General features: G+C 44.9%; 1 protein-coding gene across 10 annotated transcripts in view; it reads left to right on the top strand.

The window, feature by feature from the left end:
• The first annotated feature begins 857 nt into the window (after window positions 1-857).
• The window catches only part of PPP6R1 (protein phosphatase 6 regulatory subunit 1), a 53,853-nt gene continuing 36,883 nt past the window's right edge, over window positions 858-17,827 (top strand). For 9 of the 10 annotated variants that reach the window (XM_053360654.1, XM_053360660.1, XM_053360657.1 and 6 more), the window contains exon 1: window positions 858-980. The gene's annotated coding sequence lies outside the window, so the exon portion shown is untranslated. Of the gene's footprint in view, window positions 981-1,186; window positions 1,306-17,827 lie in introns of those variants that run through there. The other variant, XM_053360652.1, reaches the window with a different exon arrangement.

The raw sequence follows: 17,827 nt of genomic DNA, 5'->3' as shown, positions 1-17,827 counted from the left end.
GAAATTGCTGTTGTGTCTGGTCCTTTTTGTAAAAGGCTTCCCACAGGCATCGGGTTGGCCACCGTGAGAACAGAGTGCAGGACTAGATGCCCCTTTGATCCAGCAGAGCTCCAATGTTTGCTTATGTTTCCAGCTGAAATCGCCCAGATGTCTCAACAATAGCAGATCCTGAAGAATGACACCCTAACCTTGACAGTTCACAACACACAGCCCGCAAAAGACCCCCATGCAATTTAGGATAGGACTTCGCAGCATAAAACAATAGAAATACAGTGGTACCTCAGGTTAAGAACTTAATTCGTTCTGGAGGTCTGTTCTTAACCTGAAGCACCACTTTAGCTAATGTGGCCGCTGCGCCGCTGGATCACAATTTCTGTTCTCATCCTGAAGCAAAGTTCTTAACCCAAGGTAATATTTCTGGGTTAGCGGAGTCTGTAACCTGAAGTGTATGTAACCCGAGGTACCACTGTACACAGAGGGGGCAGGAAGTAAAACAGAGGCCAGCAAGAGTAAGGTGGCAATTTCACTTGGGGAACAGAAGTATCGAAAGGAGCAGGACAACTCTCTTAAGTAAATGATGCTCAGAAGGAGGCGAGGGAGCGTAACGCATGCGCAGGTGCGCCTCCCTCTTCCCTCCATTGACAAACGGGAGGAGGCGGGGGAGCCAGGAGGAGGAGGAGCTTAAGTTGGAGGACAGAGGCGGGGCTACAGAGCTCGCGGAGGAGGAGGAGGATCGGCAAGAGAACGCCGAGTTGAGGAGAGGGGAGGGGCTAAGCGGAAGGAGGAGGAAACAGCAGGTCGGTCGCTGGAGGCGCGCGCGGGGGATTGTGGGATTGCGGCGGTGAAGGCAAAAAAAAAAAAAAAAAAAAACAGAGAAAGAAAAAAAAGAAAAGAAAGAAAGTGAAGAGCGGCTGAAGCGACCGAAAGAGTCTCCTCTCCCGCGGGCGAAAAAGGAGCAGGAAGGAGGGGGCTCGAGCCCGGTGAGAGCGGTTGGCGGAGGGGGCGGGGGAGGAAAACGGGGGGGGGGGGCGGAGAGAGAAGGCGGGGGCGGGAGTGTGCTATATATATAGGTAGGTATATACATATACATAAATATATATGTGCCTGTACCGTCTGTCTGTGTGTGAGAAGGGAGCGGTGTGGGAAGGAAGCTGCCGCCATTTTAGAGCTCCCTAAGGGAGACCCTCCCCCTGTTATACTTCACACCCACTCCGTGTTCCCCCTCGCACGCCTATAGTTGATTTTGTAATCCTTTCCTCTGCCCCTCGTATTTCCTCCCGAGGCCCACCTCTTTCTCCGTGTCAGGTAACGAGCCTCCTTCCTTCCTTCCCTCCTTCCTTCCCACCCCGCCTCCCTCCCTACGACTCGGCGGCTTCATCTCTGTCTCCCCCCGTCTCCCCCCGGTAGCTGCTTCTTCTCTACACTCCCATCCTCTTAAAAGTCTATTTACTGTCTTTGGAAACAGCAGCAGCGAGACCGTTTCTCTGCTATAGTTGCTATTCAAGAGGAGAGAGGGCTCTGTCTCAGTTCCCCCCCAAAAAGCATAACAAACACGTTTTGTTGCAACCTGCAAAAGTTCAGGGAAGCCAACCTTTCAAAACCCGTTTGATGGGAACTGGGAACCCAGAAAACTGAAGTGGAAGTGCTCTTCTTTTGTAAAAACTTGAGTCATGTTTGCTAGCTGGTCAGACTGATAAACAGGTGTTTTATCTCCTTTTTGAAAGGTGCAGGCCCTGGTTTTTCTTGCCTTTCTTGAGGAGAGAGAATTGTCTGTGGCTGGGTTAGTGATTTTTCTAAGGCGTGTTAGTGATGGTGCACATATGCACACACAGTTTTCTTTATTTTGGCTTGCTATTCTTTCTTGCTAGTCAGGGTGTGATTAACTTGGAGGGAAAGAATTCAGGGCCCTAGGTATTCAGTCCTCACCCCAGGTGTGCTTTTCTCACAATACCTAACTCCTTCCAGATTTTTTCTATCCACTTCTCCCTCGACACCCCACTAGCAGTAAACCATGTCTTTTATTTAATGCTTAAATGCCCACAGGTACCATGTCTGTTTATTTCTTCTAATGCTATACAAAATAATTGCTACTCTGTACTTCAATCCTCATGATTGCTGACATGAATTAGAAATGCTACATGTTCTTAAATTGCAAACAGAAGCTTCACCCTTGTTATATAACACTCTGTAACCTTCCTGCTGTGTACAGAAGGGTGGTTAAAGTGTGTTAATGGATAAACTTAGTTCTGATAACTGAGTACACATGGACCACTAACGCCTCCCTGCTGACATTGAATGACCCTAAGGGCTATGACCCTAGGTTCCCTTTTACAGAGATGTCCTGGAAAAGCTTGATCTCTCAACCTCTTTCCATCCACAATTGTGTGACTGTTTCGTACTGTTCACTGAGGGCTTCTGATTGTTTCCCCACACTGTATTCCCTTCTTTCAACAAGCTTTTATTTTCCTGGTAAGCTGTAAAAACATGGCTTGTCATTTTTGCTCTGTTTCTGTGGTTTGTAATCTGGTGCTGTATTTGGTGAGTCAGAGGAATAATGGTTCCACATCTCTCTTGAAGGCAGGAGCTGACCTCTCTGATGGTCTTGGGATTCTATGACTCCCTTCACAGTAACTTTCATTTTGTGCAGGATAGGAACTGGCTGTCTTTGAATATGTTTGCTACCTTAGGTGGGAGTTGCCTCGTGTTTTTCAGGTCTGTGGAGAAAATGCATTGTTGGTTTAATTTACTGCATTAACCTTTAGATGGCTTCACCTGGAGATGTGGGGCATGTTAACAAGTTGAAAAAGCAGATGAACTTTATTTTATGTTAAAATACTGGCTGAGTGGCATTTGGGGGATCAAGAAATTTGATTCTGGCTTTCCTTTCACATGGATGTTTTCCTTGTTGAGCCATCTTGATAATGTGAATCCTGTTTAGAAAGGTTCCCTATTTATTTGGAGGAGAATCCATATATTTTTGGTTACTTTAAATGTGGGCAGGTGCCCACTTCTTGGGACCTTTCTAAACAGGAAACTGGAATGGGCTCCACTTTCTCTTCTGTCTTATTTTTGTCTTTTAATTCATGGTCCTTGTCACAGTTTCTGTGGACCTGATGTTCTCTTGGTCTCTGTTCATTCTGTCAATAAAATAAATGAAACTATAAAGTGCTGATTCATGAAAGTGAGCTTGCAAGACTGCTGGTGCATTGACCAAGGAAAGACTGCTAAGTGAATTACAGTCATTGCAGCATCATGTGTGTGCATCTGCCCATATCTTAAAGTAAATGAAAGATAGCTTGGTTCTGGAATGGGGTGCTTGCTCACTGGGAAATGATGTGAAGTTAGAATTGTGGAGAGAGGAGGAGTTCTACTTGGGTAACTGTAGAAAAGGCCTCATAGTTTGTGAATAGTGAATATTGGTTTGAATTGTTGGAGATGCAGCTCAGGCAAGTAAGGACTTGGGCAGAATGCTTCAGAACCTACAGCCATTTCCACTGCTACTGTGGCATAACAGGATTAAATAGCAAGGAAATGTGATGACATTTTTATGTGCTTATCTTACCTTGATTTTTGAGTGATGGTGGAGAAAAGGGTTCTGATCAAATGGTGTTTTTGCCATAACCCCACCAGTGGTAGCCCCATCAGTTTCTTAGTCAAGCAAATGCACCAGCTGTCAGAAACTCTTGTTACTGAGAACCAATGTGGTGTAGTGGTTAAAGTGTTGGACTAAGACCTGGGAGAGCACTCGGCCATGAAGCTCACTGGGTGGCGAATCACTGTCTCTCAGCCTAACCCATGCATAGGCAAACTTGGCCCTCCAGATGTTTTGGAACTACAGTTCGCATCATCTCTGACCACTGGTCCTGTTAGCTAGGGATGATGGGAGTTGTAGTTCCAAAACCTCTGGAGGCCTTAGTTTGCCTATGCCTGGCCTAACCTATCTCACAGGGTTCTTATGAGGATAAACTGGGAAGATGTATGCCACCATGAGCTTGGGGGGGAGATGGCATATAAATGTAGTTAGAATAGTTATTATAATAATAATAATTGCTCTTGTAGTAAGTCATTGCAGCAGCACATAATCCGAAAAGTAGAGATGCTAGTTTAATCTAGTGGCAACATAGAGCTGAAATAGTAAGCAGGTTAAGCATGCGTAGAATCAACTCCAGATATTGGGGAGACGTGTGACTTTTGCCTACTGTGTTATGTGATGTGCATGCATTGTTGAATCTAGTCTTACAGTACAACCCTGTACATCAGGGGTGTCAAACTCAAATTCATCGGGGGCCGCATCAGCAGTTTGGTCACCCTCAAAGGGCCGGTTGTATCTATAGGACTCAATATGCGCTCAATATAAAAACAAGTGGAGGTTTCCTGAATGCATGTAAAGTGGAGGTTTCCTGTGTAGAACGGCCGGCGCCGCTAGAGGGCAGATGTTCTCTGGCTTGTAGGCTGCCGCGCATGCGCTGAAGAGGCGGCTTTCTTGTGTCAAAAAAAAGAAAAAAAAAGAAGTGAGAATAAAAAGTGAAGGCTGGTGGCCGGCGGTGGCTACATGGGCCACATGACGAGGTCTGGCGGGCCGGATTCGGCCCGCGGGCCTTGTGTTTGACACCCGTGCTGTACATGTTTACTCAGAAGTGAATCTAATTGTGTTCAGTGGTGTTCACCTGCATGTAGGATTTCAGCATAAATTACTTGAACTTAGCTGTCCTTGAAATCAGTGGGCAAGTCAGTAATAATTTAAGTTCCACAAAAATAAATAAATGGAACTGAAGTATGGTTAAATTAGCCTGGATGCTACCCATCAGATATAGAGTATATCCTTTCACATGAATTTGCACATTGTCATTATGTTGGATTTCCTTTTTTGTTAAAATACATATGTTTAACTGACTTAACGATTGCACCTATTTTGAGATACTCCTGAACTGAAAGTTTGCATTTCTAATGCACAGAACAGGAGCACTTAATTGGGAAGGTGGCGGGTGTTGTGAAGCAAGGGGAACCTTTATAGCTTGTATAGTGTTTGGATCTGACTTCAACTAAAAGTTACACTAAGAAGTGTTGGGTGAATAATAATATTTTGCTTTCCCCTTGTACCTTGCTCTCATCCTCTGGCTGTTTCCCTACTTTAGGGCAGAGTCTGGAAGGATTGGTCAGGTGTGTATGTATGTATGTTTTGTTTCATTTCTCTGTTTTTATTTGGCTGCTGTCCATTCTTGAGATCAAAAATGCAGAAGGTCTATGACAGCGGTGTTCCCTTTCCATTGATCTGTCTGCTATTAAAGGCAAAAGGGGATTCCACCCATCTGTCTCTGTGCCTTGGTTAAACTTGGGAACATGTCAACCTTTTTCTTTCTTTACCTGGGGGAGTTCAATATCTCAGAGCTGGTGGTGGTTGTTTTTTAAGCCTACCGCAAGAGATCAAAATCCACAGCTAGGCATGGTTAAATGTAGGAGATGTACAGCTGCAGCTTGCCTTGACAGCTTTGGCAGAAGCAACATAAAGCTAATCCTGCTGCTACAATCAGCACATAAGGAAGTAATTGAAATAAGAGACTTCAAATTCGAACAAAGCGTTTCTTTTAGTACCTTTTGACAGACAGCCTGGGATTTGAAATCCTTATTTATTTCCCACAGCAGGACTGATCTGGGGCAGGAGTAATGTATACTTCTATGCTCAGTCAGCAGTAGGGACAAGGGCTTGTTGCGCACAGGCCAGATATGAGAGATTGTGCCGCAGTAAATTAGCTGTTGTTTTGACAAATGCCACCTTTTGCTAAGCTTTGATGGAGCTGTGGTGTAAGGAGGTGCCCATTCAATATACAACCTCCCCCCCCCCCCCGATCATTGCGAGAAAAGTTCTGTGGATCTCTTTAGGACAGTGGGAGTGGGTTGACTTGGGTCTTGTTTATACAGTCAATATACCATGGATGTTATCCTAGGGTGGTTCTCCTGAGATATATACCCTGTCTACACAAGTAAGGGATATTGGGTCTTTCAGGAACATACCTTCACTAAATATTTTGGACCACCCATGGAGCACTGCGTTCCTCTTTGACTTATTTTTATGGTCACCTTAAAAAGTGATGGATAACTGTGACAAATGTGTGTCATACAGGAGCACTCAATGAGAAGCCACAGTTGTTTTGCTTGGTGGAAAAACAGGGTTTGCCCTGCTTAATTTTGGTATCTTCCCACAATGAAACAACAGTGTAGTTCACTTGTACGACGGTGACCCGCCCTTCACCCTAAGGTCCCAGAGTGGATTACAACATTTATAAAATTAAGAACAACTTAACAACCACAAAAATAAGGTGAGTCCTGAAACTATACACCTCAAGTGTCAAAAGCCAGGGTATAGAGGTGTATCTTCAGCCGTCACTGGAAACTCTGTAATGAAGGTGCCACCTATGTGGGAAGGGAGTTCTACAACTTAGGGGTTGTCACAGATGATGCAATTAGCTCTTCCCTGCCAAAGAACCACTGTGCTGTGGCAGCTAGAATTCTTGCTTCTCTGTCTGACTTCTGGCAGCAGTAGCACTACACTTTGTTTCATTGGTGGTGGGAATGCAGTACAGATCTGGCTATAAAGCATGGGTTGTTATGCCTGTGGCCCTCCAGACTTTGCTGAAAACAGTCAAATACCCACCAGCCCTAGCCAACATGGCCCAATGGTCAAGAACAATAGGAGTTGTAGTCCAACAAATCTGGAATGCCACAGGTTCCCCAGCCCTGCTGTAAAGGATAGGATTGTAGCAGGAAGGAAGGGAAGGCAGGGATTGAGAGGTGGGCCATTCCGTTTTGCATCTCATCTAGTTGCCCAAAGTAAAACGCTCTACAGTTTTACTACTATCACTGTTGCCGATACTACTACTGTACTACAAATATAATCATGATATTTATTAGACTGGTCAGTTGCTTGCTACTCCAGTGTCTCCAGCTGATGTACAACACATTAAAAAACTAAATAGAAATGAATAGAGAAATGCATAGTGCCATAAAAAACAAAGCAAACAAATACTTAAGAGATGATCCTATTAAATGAGAAACCTTCAGGTTGCATAAGAATTGGGAATTTGGAAAGAACTTGGAGGATGAATCCAAAATGGGCAATGGAAGGATCTGCATAATTTTCAAATGATCAGAAGGCCTTGATGTGTTGAGAATGAGTGTTTGTGCATGTGTATGTACAGCCTGTAATTGAACAGATGTCAATACTTGCATTTTACCAGAAATATACTGTGCTAAAATGTAATAGCTGAGGTTCACAATAACTGGAGAGTAAATACTCCAATTGCAAATAATCACTGCAACCCGGGGGAAGCTTAAGAACTGCCTCCATACAACCAGGCAGGGGAATATTTTAAAAATTGGTGTAAAACCAGTTCTCATATTTTGAGGCCACCCACATCCACAAAAGGTTAACATAGGCATGAGTACGCAGTATAAATTTGTGGGCTAGACACTTTAACCATGTTTCAAAGCCTATCTTGTTTCCTTCTGAGGTGTACTTTTCAGGTTTCTTGGTTGCTAGTTAGGGGCAAGTAATGATTGATAAATTTCTGTAGTTAGCTTTCTCAGCACCATTGCATGCATTTCATAGTATGTGCTGCGTATTCTTGGTTAATTCAGACGTGACTCCCATCAAGTAGGCGTCTTAGAACAGATCCCAGAGTGCTCCGCACCAGGCCGATGATTTTGTGGGAAATGAACAAGAATTTCTTGGAAGGCTAGTTGATGTGGAAAGGTTTCTCAAAGATAGGAAGTTTGAAAGCTGCTGCTCTAGCACAGGAGTAGCCAGTGTGGTGCTCTTTGAATGTTTCATCAGCCCCAGTCAGTATGGACAGTGATAAGAGGTGATGGGGTTTGGAGACATCAGCATCGACTATCCTGTGCACCTGCTTGGTACTATGGACAGCTCTGTAGGTGGGAAAGTGGGGCAGAGGCCAGACAGGGCTGTCTTAAGCATATCTGGCACCATGGTGCAACGCTCCCTCTGGCGGCGCCCCCCCCCCCGTTTCCCAGAGTTTTATAGGGAGGACGGCGCTGCTGGCGGGGGGCTGGAGGAGGCGGGCAGAAGCTGGACACGGCCCCTCCCGGCTCAGCTGGCTGCTTTGTGCCGCGGTGGCCATAGTAGACAGAGGCTCCAGGCATGGCGCTGCTTCAGCGCGGCATGGCAGAGATGGGCAAGGGCAGCGAGCTGATGCCGGGAGGCGTCGCGTCCAGCCTCCGTCTCTTCCCTGGTGCCCTCCAGAACGTGGAGCCTCGGCACCCCGCACCACTAGCCTCTATGGCAGCCTTTCTCAACCTGTGGGTCCCCAGATGCTGTTGAACTACAACTCCCATCACCCCTAGCAAGGCCAGAGACACCCTGAGACGAGAACAGGTTCTGTGTCTTTGTATTGTATATACTGTGGTGAAAGTAGCTCTTCCAAATCGAGTTTTACAATACGGCAGTAGTTAGCTGAACCTAGTGTTTCCCTAAGTAGGGGATCCTGATCTGGGTTCAGTGAGCCAGTTGCTTATGGAATCAAAAGAACCTTGGCTTCAGTTTTGACTAGCTTCAGTTGGCTAGCAGATTTTTAGACCTTGTGATTAAATGGTTTCAGTGCAACACCATTTCTTGGTGTGGGCCTTATCATTTCAGAAGCCCTTTCTTTTTGTGGTTTTTGTCTTAACAGCTTCCTTGTATCACTTTGGACTCTTAACATCTTTTTTTAAAAAAGTTTCTGGCCTGGATAAATTGGTAGAAATCATAAGAGAGCCAGTGTGGTGTAGTGGTTAAGAGCGGTAGTCTCGTAATCTGGGGAACCGGGTTCGCGTCTCCGCTCCTCCACATGCAGCTGCTGGGTGACCTTGGGCCAGTCACACTTCTTTGAAGTCTCTCAGCCCCACTCACCTCACAGAGTGTTTGTTGTGGGGGAGGAAGGGAAAGGAGAATGTTAGCCGCTTTGAGACTCCTTAAAGGGAGTGAAAGGCGGGATATCAAATCCAAACTCTTCTGATTAAAGCTGGAATGATTAAACATGTAAAAGAACAAGACATGCTGAGGGATTTCTGCAAAGGAAAGTTCTGCCATGTCAACTTTCTGGAGTTCTTTCAGTGTCAGTAAGCATGTAGACAGGGATAATTTGGTGTGTACATGTTCTGCTTTTGGATTTCTTGAAAGGATCTGGTTTGCTACTGTTGTCCTGGACCTGGATGGATACCGGGTCTGATACAGCATAGCTTCTCTTATGTCAACAAGGTATATTTTTAGTTAGGCTCTTTATTAAAAAATGGCCCTACTCTTGTTTCCTTCTCACATGGAGCTCCAAATCCTACTTGTCTTTCCCAACCCATCATGCCATCTTGTGCTCACCAGCCCATGCCAACATTCCTTTATAGCTTACTGGTTCTCAGAAGGGATCCCAACATAGAATCATAGAAATGTAGAGTTGGAAGGGAGCCAAAAGGTAATCCAGTCCAAACCCCTGCAATGTCGGAATCTCAAGGAAGCATTTATTCTTACTCATTCCTGTTTTTTCACTTATTATTTTATATATATGTGCCATCACCGCAAATGAAGAAAAGCCTAAAAATGTAAGAGGTAGGTCTACCAAAAGACTTGGAAAAAAAGAAAGAAATAATTTGGGTTTGCTTCCTTTTGTCCAGGAGGTAGGGCATGTCTCTGTAACCTTAATTGCTTTCTTCCCCCTGCCCCACATACAGAAATTGCACTTCTCTTTTCACTGTTGCTGTGAGACACTCCAATTATTGCCAAACCCAGTACTCGACAATCTGAATCAGAAAATCTAACCTGGATCTCTCCCCTACTCCCCTAGTCATAAATTTAGAATGTGGAATTCAGGTCTTCTGATTATAGAATTTGGCAAGCGTGTTGAGTTTTTATCGTTTTTTTTAAGGTAGTTTGTGGTCTTGGGCCTAATGCTGTGTACATATTTCAACATGCTTGTGCATGCATGCTGTTTGAGTAAGAGTGTGTGGCATAGCTGGACTGAAACGGATAGGGTGTGCTGGGGAGGACACACTGTAAAAAAAGCACTGCAGCATTTCAGAGTTCCTGACTGACAATGGCTATACAGTCGTACCTTGGAAGTCAAACAGAATCCGTTCTGGAAGTCCGTTCGACTTCCAAAACATTCAGAAACCAAAGAAGCTCCTGCAGCCAATCGGAAACTGTGCTGGATGTTTGGCTTCCAAAAATCGTTCAAAAACCGAAACACTCACTTCCAGGAGTTGATTTGTTCAGGAGCCAAGGTGTTTGAGATCCAAGGTACGACTGTAGTGGCATGATAAAGCTGTCTTGGGTCTCCTGCTTGGGTGTTCAATGCAGTCTTTCAAAAACACACCCACCCCCTCTCTCAGCAAGTTTCCCATTGGCTCTGGGTGTCCTCCCCTCTAGGAAAGCCTTAACTATAACTGCTGAGGGGCAAGAGTTCCTGCTGGGGGGGTGTGCTATACCTATCACACTCCAAAGTGTAGGTTCTCTGGAGTTGACAGGCATTTGTTCATACTGAAGTTCAGAGTGGGTTTAGGAAGGGTAATGTAAGAAAGGGTGGGTGGGGTTCAACCAGGGATTGAGGGTCATCTCTCGGCTACTGAAGGATGATGAGCAAAATAGTCTCCATGACTGTGGAAATGATCTGAGGTATATGTGAGGTGACTGTGCTAGCAGAGAGCAAGACCTCTTGATCCTAGTAGAGGAAGCACATGGCCTTAAACTCTTTGCCAATAGTGAAACTGGAGGCTTGTAAAAGAGACCACCTTCTGCTATACTGTGACAAGCGTCATGTGTGTTGAAAAATGTTGCCCTGCATACTTTTAACAGGGAGTCCTGCCCAACCTTACTTTTTTGTGATTATTTAAATTCTGCCTTGTTTGCAAATGCCTCAATAAAGCTAACAAAATAAAGATAAAGCATAATAACAGAAGTGGAAGATTATAATAAAAGCAATAATTAATTTAAAACAGTCAAGCAACCAAAGGAGGCTCAATTATCTTAAACAGCAATCAAATACAATTAAAAGCCTGGGAGAATAGGGTGGACTTTGCTTGGCTCCTAAGAGGTGGTAAAGAAGGCGCTAGGTGAAAATGCTTAGGGAGGGAGTTCCATAATTTGCTACCGAGAAGGCCGCCTTTCAGTTGCCACATTTGTGGCATGATTGGGCCAGCTTACTCTTTCATAACAAGTGGAGTTCTGCCTATTTGAAATATTCTCGGTTTTCAGACGTTTTTACTTTCCTCTCAGTCCGTTAGTAGAGAGTAGTCTCTGCACGCACAGGTTATCCCTTTTGGCTCCTTTAGGCTGAATACATTCTTTAGTCTTTGCCCTTCTTCCCATTTCCCTTGAAGTTCTGGTCAGCATCTCCTGTGTCTTTTAAGTCCCAGGCCCAAGCTGTAATCCAGGGCTGTGGGATCTCTGGCCCACCAGATGTTGTTGGACAACAACACCCCCCCCCCCGCCTGCCCCATCAGCTCCAGGCAGCATGACCAATGATCAGAGATGGTGGAAGTGATCTGGAGAACCACGTATTCCCCACTTGTGCTCTAGCCCTGCTATCCATGGTTAGGCATTAGACACTGGCTAAGCCTTGCAATTTGCCCAATTCTGTGTTGTCTTTCAATTTCCTAGCACACCTATCTTCTGTCCCTATTCATTCTGCACAAGCCCTAATTCTTAGCATGCTTTAGCGATGATTGTTAACTGCTTGTGACACCGTGGCTGATGCTTGCTTGAGTTTCTGGTGAATTTGAGACCCAACACAAGCCTCTCTTCCACCTCAGCTGAACCCTGGTGACTCTGCTTCTATGGCCATTCAAGCTGGCTTTTTAGCCTGCCACTTACAAAGGTTTACAAAGGGCTCATTAAGGAATTGTGACCAGTTGGCCAAGCGTTAGTGGAGTTGCGCAAGTGACCTTGGCTGATCCCGCTGAGGGTGGGGCCAGAAAATCATCTAGGCTGAACTCTGGGGCAGTGAGCATGTTTGAGAATGAGAAAGTAAATAAGTGTCCTGGAAATATTAATGCCATTTTTGTGTACATCATAGGGCATGTGCCAGTGCACAAATGAGAAATGCAAGAAATGGTTTTGGAGTATAACGGAAGAAAAAAACTAAGAAATTTGAATCACTGAGCTGTGGGTGTGCATATGTGTAGTGTGAGTGTGCTAAATTAAAACCTGTATAACAAATAGTTCCTTGCTGAAAGCCATAATCTTCTTGTTTCCCATCAGTAAAATAGGGCTCTTTGTCTTCTGTTATTCATATAACCTGATTTTGGTAACGATTCCTGGCAATTTCAGCCCTTTTATTTTAATAAAGAGGTTTCTAGACCTAATGGCCAGGGAAGACTTTTGACAACAAGCAGGGATGTGATCCTCTCTGTTGTTTGGCAGATATTTTATTCCTGTGTGGCTGTGTCCCCTCCCATGGCCTCCAGTCAGATTCCCCCACCCATGCCACTCCTCATACCACTTACTACTGCTCTTCATTTAAAAACAAAATATTAGGTTCAGAATAAAGCATACAAATGGAGCACTATGAGCTAACTTGGCAAAGAAGTTTTTTTTAAAAAATTGTGTGTGTAACTTACTTTTAATTCAAGTAAGTAAGTAAATAAGTAAATTTTTATTTATACCCTGCCCTCCCTGGCCAAGACCAGGCTCAGGGTGGCTAACATCAAATATCAAATACATTAAACCACAATCAAACAATTGATTAAAATACAGCTTAAAAATTAGACTCGGGATAAAATTAAATGATTGCCTATGAATTACATCCATAGGGGTCGGGAACCTCAAGTATTCATCAGGGCCAGCTATCCATGTTGGTCCCACGTGAGCTGATAAAAGGGCCAAAGAGGTAACTTACAGGGTTCCATAGAGGGGGTCAAACTGGTCCCGTACCGAAGGCCAGGCAGAACAACTCCGTCTTGCAGGTCCTGCGGAAAGATGTCAAGTCCCGCAGGGCCCTGGTCTCCTGTGATAAGGGTGTTCCACCAGGCTGGGGCCAAAGCCGAAAAGGCCTTGGCCCTGGTTGAGGCCAGTTTAACCTCCTTGAGGCCCGGGACCTCCAAGATATTATTATTTGCGGACCACACTACTACTTGGGATAGCTGTGCACCTGGTATGAGCAGTCCTAACAGCAGCAATCACACTCTTCGGGTGGTTGTACTGATGAGAAGAGAACTATAAGGAATTCCCTTGCCCTGCCTTTTAATGATATAGCTAGGTAGCTAAATCTAAACACATGCTGTAATGTGGTGGTTTTGTTTTAAAATGGGAAATTAGAACGTGGGTTTGACAAATCTCATCACTTGACCCAGGAACCTGTCTTGTGGGAGAATCCCTTTTGATCAAACCCTGAGTTTGCTCCCCAATAAGTTGCCTGGAAAATTAGCAGTAGGTTGTTCTTGGCAACCAAATCTTTGGCCAAGTGTCTTTGTTTTGTCTAAAACCTTTGTTTGAAGTATTGCTACCAAATACCACAAAGATCTGTTTGTTAACCGTAATCTACTTATATCAGTACCATACGGGCCTTCTGCCAAACTTGGTGTCAAGAGGCAAGTGAATTTTGTGGAATCACAGCAACCTTCTGGAGAAGAAGAGATGCCACCTTCGTTTTTATTAATGGTTTTGTAGTGATTGTAACACATGTTTGCAAGTCATCTCAGAAATTATGCATTGCAAGGTGAAATGTAAAATATTTTAAATAGCCAGTTTTCTTTTACCTTGATATTGGTAAGCTGAATAAGAACAGGGATGAATTATGGACATATAAACATCTTTAAGCAAATGCCATTATCTGTTTAATTATTATCAGAAGCTCAAAAAAAGCAGGGCTATGAAAATGCCTGTCAAGAATAGTTCCTCCAGTTGAAATCTAGTCCTTAATGTTTATCTTTACGAACTCTCTAGCCTGTTAACCTGCAAAAAAATGTAGCACTTGGAACAGGGGCATGAATGTGGAGTGACTGAGCCTTTATTTAGAATCATACAGAGCACAGCTTAGGTATTACTTAACTGAAAAATGCCAGTAGAACAAACAGTGCTTCTGTGCCACTACGGGAGAAGACTTTGTGTCGTAGTTCACCGCATTTTTCTTTGTTGTCAGAATCAAAGTAGAGGGGGGGAATAATTTTTAACCTGTTCCAAGGCATGTCCAATTCCAAGGATCAAGTTAAAATAGTATTTCTGTTGTTCAACCAAGCTGAAGTTCTGACAGAGCTGCACATATTTGCAGTGGCCACTCAGAACTTTGGGGCGTGGGGTGGGATTGCTGTGGTTTTAATCTGGTAAGCTGTGGTACGATATACAAATAATAGTTTATAACGTTCTTATAAATTTGAAAGGGAAGGCTTCTTGATTCAGTATTCTGAATTCTGCAGCTCAGGGGCAGGGAAGCTCTGGCCCTGAGCCACATGCAACTTGCCCATATACCCCACAACAGTTAGGCCTGAAAACAGTCTCTCCCATCAGTTCCAACGGAAAGCTGTTTTCAAGCCTACCGTAATTGCAATATATGTGGGAGTTACATCTAGGGAGGGAAGGAACAACCCTTCCTGTGTGCTGAGTCCCATTAGCTCCAGTAGGAGGCTGTTTTCAGACCCAAGTACCAAACCAGGAAGTGATCTTCAAACCTTTTTTTCAGAGGGTGGTTTGAGAACGTTTGGTGCCCCCTCCCTATTTTGCATTGGCCCTGCCCATCACTGGCCCCTGGAAGGCTAGCTATGAGGGGGATAGTTCCCTACCACTGCTGTAAAAGGTACACTGTTCCTTATCTTACTGCTGCTGATTTGTTTTATTATACTGATAAGTTAAATAGTATTTTGCAGTCATCATGGTTAAGAGATTTTTATTTAAAAGACCACCATTACTAAAATAAAACAAAACGTCCAGGGTTGTATAAAAAAAGCTTACAGAGACATTAAAAGATAAGGATCAGTTTTTGAAATAAAGCTTTAATAGTCAGCCAAAACAAAACAAATAAAAAAAAAACCACCACCCCAAAATCTCTTTGGATACAGCCTTGGAATTGACTTGTTCCAGTCCACCAAGAAGATGGCTGTTAGCTTGTTTTAATTTGAAATCTGGTAAAGTTACTGGGATGGCTGTCTGAAGAGTTCCATTCCTCTTTTATTGGTCTCTCACAAAGCCACTTCCGGCCTGCCCAGGAGGTGGGGTTGCGGGCTTCACGCCCACCCCCCACGTGAGCGGGGGAATCCCGGCCGTGTCTGCCCCCCCAGCCAGCCAATCGGCTGGGGGGGTGCGTGACCTGCCCTATTTAGGGCCGACGCAGAGGGGGCTCGCCCTCTTTTCGCCGGCTAGCCCTCACGTTATTCCATAGACAAATCTATGCCGATAGGGTGCTCAGTAGCTTGTGCAGCCTTTGAGTCATTTAGTGCAATTTTGGACTGGGCTTCGCTTTAGAACTGGTTCTGAAGGGGTGACCCATTACCTCGATAACTCTCTCCCCCCCATCATTAGTAATAGCCCTGAGTGCGCTTCTCCTTTAGAGGCTTTCACCTCCCTGGCTGAGGAGCTTGGGGTACCTTTGGTGGCGGACAAAACAGAGGGTCCAGTTTTGTCCATAACCTATTTTGGGTATTGAATTGGACACAATTGCACAGACATCCCGCCTACCAAGGGAGAGGCTAGCATTAATTCTGCAACTTCCCCTCAAGAAGATCACCCTTGGCCAGAGTCAATTCACGCTTCGGTCACCTCAACTTTGCATGCTGGGTAGTGTTCCCTGGCCGCCCCTTTTGTGGGCGATTGGCTAAGCTGTCAGCAGGACTGCGTGCTCCGCAACACTGAGTGCGCCTCTCTAAAGTGGTCAAGTCAGACCTGAAGTTTGGGTTGAAGTTCCTAGAAAAGTACAATGGCATTTGCGTGCTGACAAGTTCAGGAATCACCAGGTATGCTTCTGGACCGACAATCAAACGGTTGTCAGTGTCCTGTCAAAGGAATTATCGCACTCCCCTAGAGTGGCAGATCTGCCCCGGACCTTTGTCCTTTTGTGCTTAGAATTAAACATCTATTTCTCTACTAAATTTACCCCTAGAGTTAACAATGACATCACGGATGCTCAGGCGCAGCAAATTGCCACAGCCATTCCGGGAGCACCTTTGGAGCCTTGGGAACGTGATGTCCTGAAGGGAGTATTAGCTTCAGGAGCCCCGTCCACGCGTAGATCTTATAAAAAGGCTTGGTTGGACTTTATGGAGTTCCAAGGCAAATTTATAAATAAATAAATAAATATTAATAAATAATAAATAAATGAATGAATGAATAAATGCTAGGCTTGACACACCTCAAGGCAAATTAGAAAATCCTAGGCTTGACACACCTCCTACCAAGGCTGAAGCTCTGCAATACTTGGTACATTGGAGGGTGCTGGGTTGTGCAGCAAAGACTCTTAAACATCCAGTAGGCTGCAATCTCCCTTGTTCTGTAAGGTTGTTTAATCCATAGACCCTGGCGTGGACTTCTTAGTGTGAAGGGCACTGTAGGGCTGCTGTTCAGGGAAGTTTTTTAATGTGTGATATTTTAGTGTATGTTTGATTTCTATGGAAGCCGCCCAGAGTGGCTGGGGAAACACAGCCAGATGGGCGGGGTACAAATAATAAATTATTATTATTATTATTACTATTATTATTGTTGTTGTTGTTGTTGTAGGGCTGGCGCAGGCTGCAGCCTCCTAAAAGTGATGGTAGAAGGCCCTTATGACATTCTATGCCAATTCCAAAATAATTAAATAAAATAAAAATAATAAAAATAATAAAAATAAAATAAAATTAAGAAGTATCTGTTGGTCCGAGGACAAGGCCCGGTTATTTTCAGCTGCATACTCCATTGCCTTTGGTGCTATGCGCATTGGCGAAGTGGTTTGTAAGGGCCAACCAGAATCCGCTTTGAGAGACCTGACCTTGTTCAGATCCAATTTTGTCCTGCATGTCCAATGTTCCAAAACTGATCAACGGTAAAAGACACTAAACATTTCATGTACGTGAGACCAACCGTCTCAGGTCCATTCCTTATACATTTGGATGGCTCCCGCCTTGCACGGCATCAGTCCACGCGCATTATGCCAAGAGAGATTGCTGCCAGCGGTATATCCTCAGCTGAATTCGCGGCTAACTCCTTTAGGATTGGGGCCGCCACCACAGCACTGCATTTGGGACTCTCAGCTGAAAGGATGAAGGACTTGGGGGCAGTGGAAGTCTGATGCATTTAAGGGATATATTCGTAAGACCTTGTGATTGTTCACAGTATACTTGACCTGGCTTCGTTACCTTCTTTTGCTTTCAGGTGACGTTGTGGTGCACATTTGGATTATAGGCCCTGCACTGTCCACTGGGATAGAAACCATGCCGTTAACGGGGACCCTAGGGTGCAGGAGCTATGAGGGCGCACATCTGGATAATCGGGCACAGCATTGTGCATTGGGCCAGGGTCCGCGCCATCAATTCCGGTCTCGGGTCGCACCTTAACTACATCAATATATCTTGGATCTCTCGGAGGGGAATGCGCTGGCCTCATATCCAAACATCACCATTCTTTGGGCCTCGTTGATGGAAAGCTGGGTTTGGAGAGAGAGCAGGTGCCCGATAGCCATAAATAGGGCTAGGAAAGCCTTGGATCGGGCGATGGTGTGTAGAGTGGCAGCCCTGGGTGGGTGGGTCATTGACCACCCAGGCAACTGCGAGGCCCTCTACCGACTTGATACCGTGCATCTTTCGGATGCGGGAAATGACATGTGGCTGACTGATATAGCAAAGGGGGTAAGGGATTGGTTTCAGGCATGAGAGTATTGGCGGCGAG

Source organism: Podarcis raffonei, chromosome 13 (genome assembly GCF_027172205.1).
Source record: "Podarcis raffonei isolate rPodRaf1 chromosome 13, rPodRaf1.pri, whole genome shotgun sequence".
Taxonomy (NCBI): domain Eukaryota; kingdom Metazoa; phylum Chordata; class Lepidosauria; order Squamata; family Lacertidae; genus Podarcis; species Podarcis raffonei.
This window is presented reverse-complemented; position numbering and strand designations above follow the sequence as displayed.